Source organism: Nuphar pumila, chromosome 3 (genome assembly GCF_984573655.1).
Source record: "Nuphar pumila chromosome 3, dmNupPumi1.hap1.1, whole genome shotgun sequence".
Classification (NCBI taxonomy): Eukaryota; Viridiplantae; Streptophyta; class Magnoliopsida; order Nymphaeales; family Nymphaeaceae; genus Nuphar; species Nuphar pumila.
In genome coordinates, this window is record NC_143251.1 from 94,600,041 (window position 1) to 94,614,192 (window position 14,152).

Genomic DNA, 14,152 nt, shown 5'->3' on the forward strand with positions numbered 1-14,152 from the left:
ATGCCATGTGGCACCACCTCTGGAGGCTCTTGACACATGTCAGAAGGATAGGAGTGGAAGAAGCAGATTGTGCCACCTAGAGGAATTCAAATTCTACTTTTCTGCAGGAAAGGAGAGGCTGACATGTGGCGCCACCTCAGGGTGGCTCCACACTGCCATGTGGCAGGAGAATAGAGATGGAAGAAGCAAAATGTGCCACCTCAGAGGGGTTTTTTTCTACATTTTCTGATGCAGGGAGGTCTGGACATGTGGCAGACAAGTGCCAGCTGTCTGGAGAAGCCTTCTCAATGGCGCCACCTCAGAGAGAGATTTGAATTTCAAATGGAGGTTGGCTCTGGAGGAATGGAGGATGGACATGTGGCAGTTCCTCAGAGTGGCTCCTACAATGCCATGTGGCAGGAGGGAAAAGCAAGGAACATGTGGCGTCCTCATAGACAAAGTAGAAAAAGGTAGAACTCCAGGATTTTTGCCACCTAGCTCTTGTCTGAAAATTTTTGAATGGTTGCTTTTTCTGAAGAAGGCCAAGGGTGACATGTGTCCTCTACTTTTTCTGAAGGAAGCAGGAAATGACACGTGGCATCTACTTTTTCTGAGAAGAGCAGAGAATGACACATGTCACCTGCTTTTTCTGAGAAGAGCAGAGAATGACATGTGTCATTTGCTTTTTCTGGGAAGAGCAGAGAATGACATGTGTCATTTGCTTTTTCTGAAAGAAACTAGAAATGACATGTATCACTTGCTTTTCTGAGAAAAGCAGAAGGTGACATGTGTCAGTCTGCTTTTTCTAGAGGAAGCTAGGAGTGACACGTGTCTCCTACTTTTCTGAGAAAAGTAGGAAGAGACATGTGTCAGTCTACTTTTCTGAAAGAGGGAGAGGTTGACACGTGTCCTCTGCAGGAGACACTCTTCAAATGACGCCACCTCAGAGGAGACAAGCTTTACTTTTTCTAGACAGGACAACACATGACACTTGGCCTCTCAGGGTGACCTTTGGAATGACACATGGCGCAGGGTGAAGATGGTGGATGCTGACACATGGCATAGAATGACATGTGGCGGCTTCTTAAGGTAGCCCCACACTGACACTTGGCAGATAAATGGGAGGAGAGAGAAAAGACAAGTGGCGCCAATCCAGGGGACAAGGCTCCTATATTTTTGGGTTTTTCAAAATTCAATTTTTTTTCAAAGGAAAAGCCTATGTGACACCACCTCAGTGTGGGTCCCACATTGCTTCTTTATTGACATAAGGACAAGACAGTAAAACCTCTTTTTTTTAGAATTTTTATAAAATCTGGACTAATTGGTAAAACAAAATTTTTGAAAAGAGTTAGCCCCTGTAGGGCGATTTTGTAAAAGGGAGATAGTTGAAATAGCTGACAAAAGGCAAAATCTGAGTTAAAATTTATTGAAAATTATCCAGATTGTTTTCCTGAGGAAATATTTTGAAATTCAGAGCCCTATGGGTAAAATGGGAAGAGTTGATAATTTTGAAGACCCAGGGTTTTGAAATCACTTTTGAAAAGAGTTGAAATTCAAATCTGGATTGAAAATTTTGAAATCGAGAGTTCTGGACCTCAAAATGACATGCTGTGCAGTGCAGTGATATGAAATGCTCATGCAATGATATGCAATGTCATGTCTTATGCAATAGAATCTTGAACCAAGACTTGGAGATGCCTGTCTCCTGTCAGGAATAAAATTTTGAACATCTGAGCTAAAAATAGAGAAATTTTGAGAGTTGCAGATGCAATTTAGACTTCTGTAAGGTCCGGGCTCAGAAAATGATCATTTTGCCCTCCGACGATTTCAAAGGCTGAATGATGATGTTTGGTGAAAATGTTGGAGAGGTGAATGAAAATTTGGGGTGTTTACACTTGCCGATCACCGTCATATTGGGATGATATCAGCGATAGATCCAGCGAATCACCGATTGTTCTTCAACACTACACTCAACAAGTGTAAAAGATTCGATAGCATTTGAAGGCAGCTCAAGATAGACAGAAGAGTTATGTCGATAAGAGGCGGCGAGAGCTTCATTTTGATGTTAATGACATGGTTTTCATGAAAGTATCACCGACAAAGAGCGTCTTTCCTTTCAGAAAGAAAAGAAAGTTGAGTTCTAGATATGCTGGATTGTTCAAGATTCTCGAGAGAATTAGAAGAGCAGCTTATCAGGTTGAGCTACCTCAACAATATGCTCAGATTCATAACGTTTTTCATGTGTCGATGTTGAGAAAGTACAATATTGATCCATCACACATCATTCGATACGAAGACGTAGAAGTGCAGATCGATGGAAAAATGGATGAAGTTGATCGATTCCCTTCAACTTAATCCAAAATATTGACCAGAGGAGAAAAACTCGCCGACCTCCTTTTGCTGGTAAAAGCAGATGGACACCCGATGGGAGGAATCAAGGTAATGGTCGATAATGGATGCTTCAGAGAAAAAAATTGATGATGCCGAAGGATGGTTGTTATGTGAATCGTTAAAGAGAAGATGGATGATCCTCGATCATGGGTGGAGGCCTCTTCTTAAAGAAGAGGTGGAAGGTTCGAGCGAAAAACCCGTTGAAGATGGAGGGTGAAGAAAAGGGGAGGTCGGTTTGAGATTGACGATGGTGAGGAGAGGAGAGAAGCGCGGGAGCAAACCGTTGGGATTTTTCCACTTTTCCAAAAAGAGGATTCCCCTTTTAAGAATTTTTTTGTAAAAATGTTTTAAAATTGAGGTTTTTAGTAAAAATAGTTTAAAAAGAGCTTAAAATCATTTATTTTTCTTGTAGTTTTTCCATTTTTTTTGGTTTTTGTGTTATTTTTTTTGTATTTTCGAGAGATATCTACAAAAGAGGGTTTTTCTGAGGAACTTGGGTTTGATTTCTTGAGAAAATGGGTTTGGACCCAGGTTTTGAGAAAATATTCGAGTTTTAATCCTCGAATCAAGATCTATAACACGATGTATCCAAACGAATACCGGTTGAAATGTCTGAGCTTTTCAAAAGTTATTTCGGTAATTTTGAGAATTTTAATTTAAAATTGGATGACAATGCTCAGATTTGGATCTTTTATCTGGGTCTGGATCCGGATCCGAAATTGAGTTAGATATATAAAATGGATTTAATTTCAATAAAACTTCGAGAAATAAACTAGTATTTAGATTTAAAACTGACTCAATTACTCAAAAAAATGGGGTCAGGGGCAAAAAGGGAATATTTACAATATTTTCAAAATTTTGGGGTGTTCACAGTGGTGAAGACAGATGAAGCTTCGAGGCCCCTGCGGCTCGTATATATAACGGGAAACTGTTAGAAAATTTTCAGATCGGGTTCGTAATCTTTTGAAAATTTTTCAGAAAATGGTTCCCTTCTAAGAGTTTTTTCTAAAATGATGGTTTAAGTAAAAAGAAACTTTCAAAAAGGGCTTCTAAAACCCATTTTTTTGTATTTTCTTTGTTTCTATTTTTTTTCTGTCTCAACTTCAAATCCCCCTTTCTCTTCATTCTTTTCAATTCAAAATTTATTTTCCCAACTCTGATTATTTCAAAAACTTAGAACTTCAAATATCTTTTCAGATCTATCTCAAAGCTCTAAGTTAGATTCAACTTTCAAAAATAATTTCTTCTTTCCACTATCACATTTACTTTAGAATCACTTGGAAAATCTCATATTTCCAAAAGTGTTTTCTCAAAAGCATACATTTGCGTTGCAGAAGCATGATTCTTTGTGCATTTTAGACTTAGAATAAATTCTTAGATGATATTTTAGCAAAGCAAAAGTCATAAATTCGATCCTTGGTTCGATTACCCCTGGTAAAGGCGCTAGAAACGGTCGAACCTCGTACCGATGAGCGAATCCCGTCTCTTCATTTTTTTTCCCACAATTTTCAAAACGGAGGCGAGTGATTTTTGAAACATTTTTCAAAATTTTGGTCAGATGAGACCTTGCAAAAGAGTTCCTCTCTCTTCTTCTTTTTTTTCTCTCTCTTTCTTTTCTATCTTTTATTCCTCTTTAAAAGGGAATAGAGGCTAGAAAGGCGAAGAGAAGGAAGAAAGGAACCGAGAGGGAATATTTTGCATGATCACAGAAGAGAAAAGGAAGAAGAGAGAGAAACAATTTTGCAATGTCTCATTTGACCAAAGAAACATTTTGAAAAATCACTCACCGCCGTTTTAAAATATTTGCATGAAAATAGAGAGACGGGATTCACCCGTCGGTACGAGGTTCAACCGTTCCTGGCGCCTTTACCAGGGGTAATCGAACCAAGGATTGAATTTATGCCTTTTGTTTTGCTAAAATATTATCTAAGAATTTATTTTAAGTCTGAATGCACAAAGAATCATGCTTGTGCAATGTGAATGCAAAAATGTATGCTTCTGAGAAAGTATTTTGGATTTTCCCAAGTGACTTTGAAATAAATTTGATGATTGAGTGAAGAAATGGTTTTTTTGAAAGTTGAATCTAACTTAGGACTTGAGATAGATCTGAAAAGATATTTGAAGTTCTAAGTTTCGAAATAATCAGGGTTGGGAAAATAGATTTTGAATTAAAAAGAATGAAGAGAAAGGGGAATTTGAAGCTGAGATAGACAAAATGAAGTTTAAAAGTCAAAAACGGAATTTGAATTTGAATTTTGAATCTGGATTTCGAATTGGAGATGAAATTTGAAATGGAATTGAATTCCAGATTTAAAGTTCAAAATCAGGATGGAATTTTAGATTTAAGAAATCCAAATGGAATTTGAAAATAGAATTATATTTAGAACTAGAGGTTTTTTTTAAAATCTGGAATAAAATTTAATCTGAAATCTGGAATCCTAGATGGATTTGAATCCAAAATCTGGAATCCTAAATGGAATTGGATCCAAAGTCTGGAATCCAAGATGGAATTTGAATCTGGAATCTGGAATCTGGAATCTTAAATGGAATTTGGATCCAAAGTATGAATCCAAAATAGAGTCGAATCCAAAATCTGGAATCCTAGATGGAATTTGGATTCGAAGTCTGAAATCCTAAATGGAATTTGGATCCAAAGTCTGGAATCCAAAATCGAGATTGGATTTTAAAAAATCCAAATGAGACCTTGAAGATGGATCTGGATTTAAACAATCCAGATTTGAATTTAAAAGTGGGTTTTAAACTTTAGGCAAAATCGGATTTTGAGACTCAGAATCAATCTCAAAACCTTGATTTTGAATTTGAGAATCAAGACTCAATCTTGGGATAGAACTTTGAAGATTTTGAAAAATAAAGAATAAACTTGATTTTAAACTTGAGTTTTTGAATCAGGAGATGAATTGGGAATTTCAAAGTTGAATTGAACTTTGAAATTGGATTTGAAATTGAATCTTAAAAATGAATTTGGAAATTTAAAGTTGAATTGCACTTTGAAATTTGATTTTGAAATGGGATTCTGAATTTTGAATAAAAGAAGAGAATTTGAAACTTCAAAGTCAAATTGGATTTTGAAATTGAATTTTGAATTTTGAATTTTGAATTTTGAATTTTGAATTTTGAATTTTGAATTTTGAATTTTGAATTTTGAATTTTGAATTTTGAATTTTGAATATAAGAAGAGAATTCGAAATTTCAAAGTGATATTGGACTTTGAAATTGAATTTTAAAGTGAGATAGAAAAATGAATTGAGAATTGAAGATTGATTTGAGAAGTGAAGAAGATATTTGAAGAATTCAAAAATCACTTAGATTTTTGAAATAATATGAAAACGAATTTTTGAAAATATGATATTAATCTATCCTAAATGATGAATGGAATAGAATTTGAAATTGAGTTTTGAAAGGAATATTTCATTCTTTAAGTGAATTAAAATAAGATTGAAGATATAATACATCCCTGACTATGGTCATTGAATGTATTATATAGTAATCATATTTAAATTCAAGTGAAGAATAAAACACATTTTTGGTGCCTTTATAAAGTTTAAAATGAAATTAACTCTCAATATATCCTGACTGTGGCCATTGATATATATCTTGAGTTTAATTTTAAATTAAACTCTAATAAAGGAAGAATATATTTTGAAAATATGATGATTTTGGAAATGATCTAGTGTGGATCCAGTGTTATTCCATAAAAGATGAAAATCCTAAGTTTTGTTCACACCTTGACTATGGCCATTGATGCAAATCGTCAACTTAGGATTTAATCACCTCTTATTAGAATGGTGCACGTGCCATTTGTGTTTCCATTTGTGAAATTTTGCAATAAAAGAGAAAAATGATATGAAAACAAGCACTTTTAGAAAATATATATGCTCATACATTCTAATCTAGTGCAAAGAATGTAGACTTCTCATTATGATCTAGCTATTACATTTCTGAAATTGAAATGGGAATTACAATTCCTATGCTAAGAATAACCTTTTTCATGCATTTCCTGCAAAAAGATGGAGTTAGTACAGGATAGAGGAGGATTGCAAATGTCACATTGATCTTAGAGGTGCAAGTGATGAGATGCTCATATACTTACCTTGTACTTAATAAAATAACATTTATGATCTAAGATATGGAAGGATGGTGTAACAGGCAATGTCATGCAGAAAGTATACGGACCTGATGGAACACAATGAGATCAATGCTGAATATGTGAGAGGTATTTGCTATAGGTGTTAATGTAGGTGAATCCATGAAGAACAACAAAATGTTGTAGTGGAGGTAATGACAAAGTAGAAGTATGCAGTGGGTGCAGGCTGTGCACTTGCAGATGGGGATTGTGGTAGTGCAAAACATGTATGTAAGTAGTGAAAATGTATTATGCTAGAGAAATGGTGATTGTAGGTGCTGAATGTATGAGGGTGATACTGTGAAACGATAACAGTAGGTATTGATGATGCATGAAATGCACATCATGTAAACAAGTTTTTCATGCATTTTGTATCAAGTTTAAGGTTTTAAACCCATGTTTAGATGTGTTTTGATAGTAAGGGGCTATGGTTCGAATTTTAGAAAAATCGGAGTTAAAATGAGAGAGTTATGGCTATTTCAGTGGTTGGGCACGGATTTCGAGGTGGATCGGGTCCATATCCGACCCAATTAGGTCAATTGGACCTTGGATCAACTCTTAGAAAGCCCAAAACCCAACCCACACGCCTATCCATATCCATTTCAAAAAGTTTTTCTGAAACCCCCCCAAAAAGTGGCGCCTAGCAATATTTTATTTTTTAACACTCTTTTTGAAAAATGTCAAAACTATAAATAGTTTTTTTTCAAGAACCCTAGGCGTCTTTGGCTGTCTTTGGACGCCCCCTACAGTGACTCTACAGCAGCAACTCCTTCCTCTCCATCTTCCCCAACTTTTTGGCCATTGAAGACCGGCCTATGCTTGGTTTCCAAGCATATCTCGATCCCCTTTGTGTTCTTTTCATTTCTTTCTTGTTCCTTGCTGTAGTATTCACCATTTTTCTGTATTTTTGCAGGTGTAGCAGAGGTGGAGACCATTAACCTTGGGCGGGAGTGCGCAACACACCACCAAGGTGAGCCGGCCCTACCTCCATCCGGCTTTCTACACCCTCCGATCGAGAATCGGCTCACATTCCATCGTCGGTGGATCTCCAACGTGTAGCAGCTGCAAAAGGTGCCGTTTTTGGTGAAGTACAGCATTCTCGAACTGTATAGGACGTCAATCTCCAGCCATGGTCCGCTCTTCTTCATCCCCCCGGTCGTCGGATCTTCCAAAAGGTTGAAAAGCATATTTATTGTCCAGGGTTATTGTCCAAGTGAGAAGATTCTCTAAGTGGCGAAAAGACGGAAATACCCTTGGCGTGGAGCAGAAGACTGATTGCTTGATTACTTTTCTTTTAGTGATTATTTGTAGTTGTATTAACTTTATAATTGTAGGTTGACATTTGTCATTAATAAATTAAATTTTATAGAAATATTGTGTTTAATTCCTGTTCCCTGAGGATTCGACCCGTACTTACCACTTTGTGGAAAGTCGGTTTTTAAATTTTTGGTTGACGATTTTCCAAAGTTTTATTGAAAATAATTGTTTTAAAAAGAGCATTCCAAAATATCAACCAAATTTTGGCGCCGTTGCTGGGAAACGGCGAATTAATTACTTTATTTCTTAGAGTTTGATTTATTAATTTGTTTTAGTTAGCTAATTAGTTGTTTTATTTTTAGTTAGTAGGATTAGTAAGTGAATATAGGATTAACATAGTTAGTAAATATAGGATTCACGTTCTGTTCTTTCTAGGATTCACTTGAAATTCATTCTGCAAGGAGCCATTAGACAGGTGGGTTTTAGAAAAACTTGGTTTGTGATTTCCTGTATTTATCTTTTCAGTACTTTAGAGTAGTTTAATTTGTTATTTCATTTACTTAGTTAGATCATTCTAACATAATTAGTTTAGCATATTTGTTTAGTAGTTGTTAGATCATTCTAACATAATTAGTTTAGCATATTTGTTTAGTAGTTGTTTATTTTGTGTTATTTTTATTTAGTACCTGTGTTAGTTAATTTTTTTTTTTAGATTTAGGTCATTTTGCTTTCATCTGGTCTTAGTACCAGTGTATGCAGGGTCAACGAGGTCTAGGAACCCCATTACACCCATTTGTTGACAACCCAGAGAGAATTTTACATTCTCATCGAAGTTCGGCAACAATGGCTGACATGGATCCTCCACCTCCACCCCTTGTTCTTTCACGCCCTCTGCGGGAATACTTCATTCCCACAGACTATGTTCAGGCATCCTGCATTCGGAGACCCGATGTAGGAGCGCCACATTATGAGATTAAGGCCAGCATTATTCAGATGCTTCCATCATTTTATGGCCTTAGTCATGAGGATCCCTACCGACATTTAGATGAATTCCTCGAAATCTGTTCTACTGTTAAGATACAGAATTTCGATGATGATGCTTTAAGGTTGACTCTATTTCCCTTTTCATTGAAGGACAAAGCCAAGTATTGGCTAAAGTTCTTAGATTCTGTAGAAATAGAGTCATGGGATCAATTGCAACATGAGTTTCTTCGGAAATATTTTCCCATTGGTCGTACGAACCAATATCGTAGAGCCATCACTAGCTTTTCAGAGCTAGATGGTGAGCGCTTTCATGAGACCTGGGAGAGAATGAAGGATCTCCTCAGGAAATGTCCCCATCATCAGGTGCCGAAATGGCAACTGGTGCAGAGCTTCTACGATGGATTGTCTGACAAGAATCGTCAGATGATCGACTCTTCATGTGGAGGGACATTCATGCTGAAGAGCGAGGATGAAGCATGGAGGCTATTTGATACATTGGCTGAGAATTCACTCCACCATGCTTCGAGCTCTCAATCTGATAGAGCCACACCCAGCATTCAGAAGAAAGCTAGTGTTCTTGAAGTTGGTCCATCTACTGCACTACAGTGCAAGGTAGACATGATTGCTCAGAAGTTGGACCAGCTTCTCTCAGGACCATCCACTACACAGCAGGTGTGTACTCTTTGTGCCAGTCTGGCACACGAGATCACTGAGTGCCTTTCGGCAGCTCAGTACCCTGAATTTGTTCAAGAACAAGTTCAGGCAGCTCAGGGTTACATCAGACCGCCAAATAACCCATTTTCATCGACATATAATCCGGGTTGGCGTAACCATCCCAATTTTTCATGGAAGAATCCACAGTCTTCCATGCAGATGCCTACATCCTCTCAGCCAGTTCAGCAGCCATCTTTTACTCAGTCATTTCAAAGACCGAACTATTCTCAGTCTTCTTCTTCTTCTGTCACTCCCCCGATTCAGCAGGAGTCTGCCCCGCAGACATCTTTTGAGGAGAGACTTCTCCAGGCATTCCAAGAGGTGAAAACCTCTAATCAAAACGCCTTCGAGAAGTGTAGCCAGATTTTGAGCTCGCATACGCAGTCCATTGCGAAGTTAGAGTCGCAAATGAGACAGTTAGCTGAGGCTATTAGTAGGAGACCCGAGGGTACATTGCCGAGTCAGGCTGTCATGAACCCGAAGGGTAAGGACCAGATGACTGGAGGCCTATTTCATACCGAGACACAGCAGCAGGCTAAATCAGTTATGGCCTTGAGGAGTGGACGTGAGTATCACGTCGAGAGTAGAGAGCGAGAGAGTAGAGAGAGGATAGAGGAGCCAAAGACCATTGTTTCACCTACGTCGGCTCAGCCATCATCCCCATCCCCATCATCCCCGTCATCATCATCATCTTCATCCTCGGAGAAGAAGAAGGATAGGAGTGAGCCTTCTCACAAAGAGGAGGAACCAACAGAGTATATTCCCCCACCACCCTATCCCAAAGCATTAGAGTCTCTTGGTTATAGAGGGAAGCAAGGTGCGAAGATCCAGGACATGCTTGACATCTTCAAGCATGTGCAGATCAACCTACCTTTGCTCGATGCTATTCAACAGGTGCCGGCATATGCCAAATTCCTGAAAGAACTATGTACGCAGAAGCGTAAATCTAGAGAGCGAGTTCCTAACAGGGTCCATCTGACTGAGCAGGTGAGTTCAGTACTTCAGCATCAGACACCACCAAAGCTCAAGGACCCTGGAGCCCCTATCATTGCGTGTACTATAGGGAACATCCGGATAGAACGCGCATTGCTCGATCTTGGAGCAAGCGTGAACATTCTGCCCGGATATTTCTTTGATTCTTTCGGGCTAGGAGAGATGAGATCGACTCCGATTACACTGCAGCTGGCAGATCGTTCCGTCAAGGTACCGAGAGGTGTCTTGGAGGACGTGCTAGTTAAGGTGGATGACTTTTATTTTTCAGTCGATTTCATTATTCTTGATATGGAAGGAGTGGATAGCCAGCACCAGACTCCGATTATTTTAGGTAGACCATTCTTGGCAACTGCCAATGCGTGTATCAATTGCAGAACCGGAGCCATGGATCTCTCATTCGGCAATAGGAAGGTAAAGCTGAATATTTTCAATGCCGCGATGGGACCAGCAGGAGACATGGACTGCTTTCAGGTAGACATTGCACATGAGTTAGTGGAGGAGCATCCCGAGTTGTACCTTACTGAGGATTCTTTAGATTTGTACCATATAGAGAAGAATAGCGGTGTAGATAGTGTAGATGTGTCTAGAGTGTCGTCAGAGAGACTACCTTGGGGAGCGGTCAGGAAGCCTCTTCTACCACTTGCTGAGACCCCCGCCAAGTCTTCGATCGAGTCACCTCCGAAACTTGAGCTGAAACCCTTACCGGATTCACTCAAGTATGCATACCTCGGAGATGATGAGACACTGCCTGTGATCATCTCGTCCTTGCTCACTGAGGAGCAGGAACAGAGATTGCTGACTATTCTTCGGGAGCACAAGGCAGCGATTGGCTGGGGAGTTGCTGATCTGAAGGGGATTGATCCTTCATTCTGCATGCATAAGATCCATTGTGATGAGGAAGTCAAGCCATTTAGGGATATGCAGAGAAGGCTAAATCCCAACATGAAGGAAGTGGTGAAGAAAGAGGTGGTGAAGTGGTTGGATGCCGGAATCATTTACCCTATTTCTGATAGCCAGTGGGTCAGTTCGATTCAAGTTGTGCCAAAGAAATCAGGACTCACTGTGGTTGAGAACGAGAAGGGTGAGAGAATTTCGATGAGGACCACTACAGGATGGCGAGTATGCATCGATTATAGGAAGCTGAATGTGGCAACTAAGAAAGATCATTTCCCATTGCCATTCATTGATCAAATCTTAGAGAGACTCGCAGGACAGAGCTACTACTGCTTTCTAGATGGATATTCAGGATACAATCAGGTAGCTGTTCATCCTGACGACCAAGAGAAGACCACGTTTACATGTCCTTATGGCACCTTCGCATTTAGACGTATGCCGTTTGGGCTCTGTAATGCCCCGACTACTTTTCAGAGGTGCATGATTGCTATCTTCTCGGACATGATTGATGATGTGATGGAAGTTTTTATGGATGACTTTTCAGTGTATGACTCTTCTTTTGAAGATTGCCTCCAAAAACTTGCTTGAGTACTAAGTAGGTGTGTGGAGACCAATCTCGTCCTGAGTTGGGAAAAGAGCCATTTTATGGTCCAGGAGGGGATTGTGCTAGGACACATTGTGTCCAAGCGTGGTATTGAGGTTGACAGAGCGAAGGTGGAATCCATTTCCCGTTTGACTCCACCCACCTCTGTGAGGCAGATTCGATCATTTTTAGGGCATGCGGGTTTTTACAGGCGGTTCATAAAAGATTTCAGCAAAATCTCTCGACCGCTTTGCACGTTATTGGAGAAAGATCAGCCCTTTGTTTTCGGTGAGGATTGTATGAAGGCCTTTGAGATTCTCAAAGAGGCCTTGATTACTGCACCTATTTTGAGACCTCCAGATTGGACTCTCCCATTTGAGATTATGTGCGATGCATCTGATTACGCTATGGGGGCTATTTTAGGACAACGCATTGATAGGAAACCCTATGTGATCTACTATGCGAGTAGAACTCTGTCTGATGCCCAGATGAATTATACTACGACAGAGAAGGAACTACTTGCGGTAGTTTTCGCATTGGACAAATTTAGGTCCTATTTACTCGGTTCGAAGGTGGTTGTCTATTCTGACCATTCTGCATTGAAATATTTGTTGAATAAGAAAGACACCAAACCGAGATTGATTCGTTGGGTCCTACTACTACAGGAGTTTGATCTCGAGATTCGAGATAAGAAGGGAAGCGAAAATGTAGTAGCAGACCATCTTTCCAGACTGATCGTGGAGGCCACGCAGGATCAGAGGCCGATCAGTGATTCTTTCCCCGACGAGCAGATCATGTCAGTCAGTACATCACAGTTACCCTGGTTTGCAGATATTGTGAACTATCTGGTTTCGAGACAGATACCTGAGCATTGGAACAAGAATGAGCGTGAGAGATTCCTATCTCAGGTGAGGCACTATTATTGGGATGAACCAGAGTTGTTCAAATACTGTGCAGACCAGATCATTAGGAGATGTGTTCCGGAGGAGGAATACGAGTCCATTCTGAATTTTTCCCATTCTTTAGCTTGTGGAGGGCATTTTAGTAGTAGGAAGACCGCTGCAAAAGTTTTGCAGTCAGGATTTTATTGGCCCACACTCCACAGGGATGCTCATGAGTTCTGTAGGCGATGCCTGCGATGTCAGCAGATTGGGAACATGTCCAAGAGGGACATGATGCCCTTGCTTCCGATTTTGATAGTCGAGATTTTTGATGTTTGGGGCATTGATTTTATGGGACCATTTCCGCCTTTCTTCGGAAATTTATACATTCTGGTGGCGGTTGATTATGTGTCCAAGTGGGTCGAGGCTGTGGCAACCAAGACCAACGATCACAGAGTAGTGCTTAAGTTCATTAAGCACAACATTTTCAGTCGTTTTGGGGTGCCACGTGCGATGATTAGTGATGGTGGCAAGCATTTTAGGAATGTTCAGATAGCTTCTCTGCTGAGAAGATATTCTGTCAATCATAGATTCACCACTCCATATCATCCGCAGACTAGTGGACAGGTTGAAGTGTCCAATAGGGAGATTAAGCGAATTTTAGAAAAGACAGTTCGTCCGAACCGCAAGGATTGGTCCCAGCGCTTAGATGATGCACTTTGGGCATATAGAACTGCATTTAAGACTCCCATTGGCATATCCCCGTATCGCCTTGTATTCGGGAAAGCATGCCATCTTCCTGTCGAGCTAGAGCATAGAGCGTATTGGGCTATCAAGAAATTGAATTTTGACCTCACCCAGGCTGGCAAAGAGAGAGCACTGCAGCTCTCAGAATTAGAGGAACTCAGGAATGATGCATATGAGAATGCCAAATTATACAAAGCTCGCACTAAAGCATTTCATGATAAGCATATTGTCAGAAAAGTGTTTGAGCCAGATCAGAAAGTGTGGCTATACAATTCTCGTTTACATTTATTCCCAGGGAAGTTAAGATCGAGATGGACAGGTCCTTACATCATGAAAGAAGTATTTCCCCATGGAGCAGTGACATTATTTGATCCTATGACTCAAGGTACATTCAAGGTAAATGGGCAAAGACTGAAGCCCTTCATTTCAGATGCCTTGCAGAAGGGTGAGTGTGAGATAGTGCATCTCACGAAGGCATGAGGATTCGACCAGAGGGATGTATCATATGTACATTAATTTATTTTTCATTGTAGTGTTTTTCTTTATTCAGTATTTCATTTCACATGTGCTAACTTGTGTTTTGAT

The 14,152-nt window shown here is 39.6% G+C and overlaps 1 non-coding gene across 1 annotated transcript; it reads right to left on the reverse strand.

The window, feature by feature from the left end:
* Nucleotides 1–9,017: 9,017 nt before the first annotated feature.
* On the reverse strand, nt 9,018–9,120 carry LOC149843149 (small nucleolar RNA R71). The gene has a single exon (XR_016431211.1). It is a non-coding gene; the product is annotated as a small nucleolar RNA R71 (small nucleolar RNA).
* Between the last annotated feature and the right edge of the window lie 5,032 nt (nt 9,121–14,152).